The sequence below is a fragment of the Salvelinus fontinalis genome, chromosome 42 (genome assembly GCF_029448725.1).
Source record: "Salvelinus fontinalis isolate EN_2023a chromosome 42, ASM2944872v1, whole genome shotgun sequence".
NCBI classification, from domain to species: domain Eukaryota; kingdom Metazoa; phylum Chordata; class Actinopteri; order Salmoniformes; family Salmonidae; genus Salvelinus; species Salvelinus fontinalis.
The window spans coordinates 61,529-65,000 of record NC_074706.1 but is presented as its reverse complement, the minus strand read 5'-3'; positions in this window follow the sequence as shown (position 1 = coordinate 65,000).

Genomic DNA, 3,472 nt, shown 5'->3' with positions numbered 1-3,472 from the left:
ACCGAGGCAGAGACAGACCGAGGCAGAGACACACCGAAGCAGAGACAGACCCAGGCAGAGACAGACCGAGACAGAGACAGACTGAGACAGAGACAGACCGAGGCAGAGACAGACCCAGGCAGAGACAGACCGAGGCAAAGACAGACTGAGGCAGAGACTGACCGAGGCAGAGACAGATAGAGGCAGAGGCAGACTGAGGCAGAGACAGACCCAGGCAGAGACAGACAGAGACAGATAGAGACAGATAGAGACAGAGAGAGGATGCTTTCTCAGCATCCCACATGGCACAGTTCACTAGAGAGAAACGGAAGAGAGAGAGAGAGGGATGAAGGAGAGAGAGAAAAATACTTGACAACCTCCCTGCTTTATCTCTGTGACTGCTCACCTGTAAACCCCCACCTGGCAAATGTACCTGTCACACACACACGCACACACACGCACAGCCGTGTGGCGGTCAGCCTGATAGCCTAGGGACAGGGGATAGATGTAGGGAGAGATGAATGGAGGGATGGAGGGATGACAGGATGACTAAACAGAGTCAGGGACACGCTCCAGTCCAGTGTGACAGCTTCCTAGTCCACTGGGGGAAGTCAAAGAGAAAGAGGAGAGAGGAGGAGAGGAGGAGAGGAGGGGAGGAGAGGATGGAGGAGTAGAGGGGAGGAGGATAGGAGGAGAGGAGAGGAGAGGAGAGGAGAGGAGAGGAGAGGAGAGGATGGAGGAGTAGAGGGGAGAAGGATAGGAGGAGAGGAGAGGAGAGGAGAGGAGAGGAGGAGGGGAGGGGAGGGGAGGAGAGGAGAGGAGGGAGGAGGAGAGGAAGCGAGGAGAGGAGGGGGTAGGAGATGAGATGAGGAGAGGAGGGGGGAGGCGATGAGGAGATGTGGAGAGAAGGGGATGAGGAGATGAGGAGAGAAGGGGAGGAGGAGATGAGGAGAGAAGGGGAGGAGGAGATGAGGAGAGAAGGGGATGAGGGGATGAGGAGAGAAGGGGAGGAGGAGATGAGGAGAGAAGGGGAGGAGGAGATGAGTAGAGAAGGGGAGGAGGAGATGAGGATAGACGGGGATGAGGAGATGAGGAGAGAAGGGGAGGAGGAGATGAGGAGATGAGAAGGGGAGGAGGAGATGAGGAGAGAAGGGGATGAGGGGATGAGGAGAGAAGGGGAGGAGGAGATGAGGAGAGAAGGGGAGGAGGAGATGAGTAGAGAAGGGGAGGGGGAGATGAGGAGAGAAGGGGATGAGGAGATGAGGAGAGAAGCGGAGGAGGAGATGAGGGGAGGAGGAGATGAGGAGAGAAGGGGAGGAGGAGATGAGGAGAGAAGGGGAGGAGGAGATGAGGAGAGAAGGGGAGGAGGAGATGAGGAGATGAGAAGGGGAGGAGGAGATGAGGAGATGAGAAGGGGAGGAGGAGATGAGGAGATGAGAAGGGGAGGAGGAGATGAGGAAAGAAGGGGATGAGGAGATGAGGAGAGAAGGGGAGGAGGAGATGAGGAGAGAAGGGGAGGAGGAGATGAGGAGAGAAGGGGAGGAGGAAATGAGGAGAGAAGGGGATGAGGAGATGAGGAGAGAAGGGGAGGAAGAGATGAGGAGAGAAGGGGATGTGGAGAGAAGGGGAGGAGGAGATGAGGAGAGAAGGGGAGGAGATGAGGAGATGAGAAAGGGATGAGGATAGACGGGGAGGAGGAGATGAGGAGATGAGAAGGGGAGGAGGAAATGAGGAGAGAAGGGGAGGAGGAGATGAGGAGAGAAGGGGAGGAGGAGATGAGGAGAGAAGGGGAGGAGGAGGCGAGCCATAATATATCATTTGAAGTGTCTCTATTCTTTTGGCAGTGTAATGTTTACTGTTCATTTATATTGTTTAATTCATTTAGTATCTACTTTTTGCTTTGGCAATGTAAACATATGTTCCCATGCCAACAAAGCCCGTAATGTCCTCAGTATGTGGTATTACAGTATTAATGTCCTGCAGTATGTGGTATTACAGTATTAATGTCCTGCAGTATGTGGTATTACAGTATTAATGTCCTGCAGTATGTGGTATTACAGTAGTTCTGTCCTGCAGTATGTGGTATAACAGTATTAATACCATGCAGTATGTGGTATTACAGTATTAATATCCTGCAGTATGTGGTATTACAGTATTAATGTCCTGTAGTATGTGGTATTACAGTATTAATATCCTGCAGTATGTGGTATTACAGTAGTTCTGTCCTGCAGTATGTGGTATAACAGTATTAATACCATGCAGTATGTGGTATTACAGTATTAATATCCTGCAGTATGTGGTATTACAGTATTAATGTCCTGTAGTATGTGGTATTACAGTATTAATGTCCTGCAGTATGTGGTATAACAGTATTAATATCCTGCAGTATGTGGTATTACAGTTTAATGTCCTGCAGTATGTGGTATAACAGTATTAATACCATGCAGTATGTGGTATTACAGTATTAATATCCTGCAGTATGTGGTATTACAGTATTAATGTCCTGTAGTATGTGGTATTACAGTATTAATGTCCTGCAGTATGTGGTATTACAGTAGTTCTGTCCTGCAGTATGTGGTATTACAGTATTAATGTCCTGTAGTATGTGGTATAACAGTATTAATATCATGCAGTATGTGGTATTACAGTATTAATGTCCTGTAGTATGTGGTATTACAGTATTAATATCCTGCAGTATGTGGTATTACAGTATTAATATCCTGCAGTATGTGGTATTACAGTATTAATATCCTGCAGTATGTGGTATTACAGTATTAATATCCTGCAGTATGTGGAATAACAGTATTAATGTCCTGTAGTATGTGGTATTACAGTATTAATATCCTGCAGTATGTGGTATAACAGTATTAATATCCTGCAGTATGTGGTATAACAGTATTAATGTCCTGTAATATGTGGTATAACAGCATTAATATCCTGCAATATGTGGTATTACAGTATTAATATCCTGCAGTATGTGGTATTACAGTATTAATATCCTGCAGTATGTGGTATTACAGTAATACTGTCCTGTAGTATGTGGTATAACATTATTAATATCCTGCAGTATGTGGTATTACAGTATTAATGTCCTGCAGTATGTGGTATTACAGTATTAATATCCTGCAGTATGTGGTATTACAGTAATACTGTCCTGTAGTATGTGGTATAACATTATTAATATCCTGCAGTATGTAGTATTACAGTATTAATGTCCTGCAGTATGTGGTATAACAGTATTAATGTCCTGCAGTATGTGGTATTACAGTAGTTCTGTCCTGCAGTATGTGGTATTACAGTATTAATATCATGTAGTATGTGGTATTACAGTATTAATGTCCTGCAGTATGTGGTATAACAGTATTAAGATAATGCAGTATGTGGTATTACAGTATTAATATCCTGTAGTATGTGGTATAACAGTATTAATATCCTGCAGTATGTGGTATTACAGTATTAATGTACTGTAGTATGTGGTATAACAGTATTAATA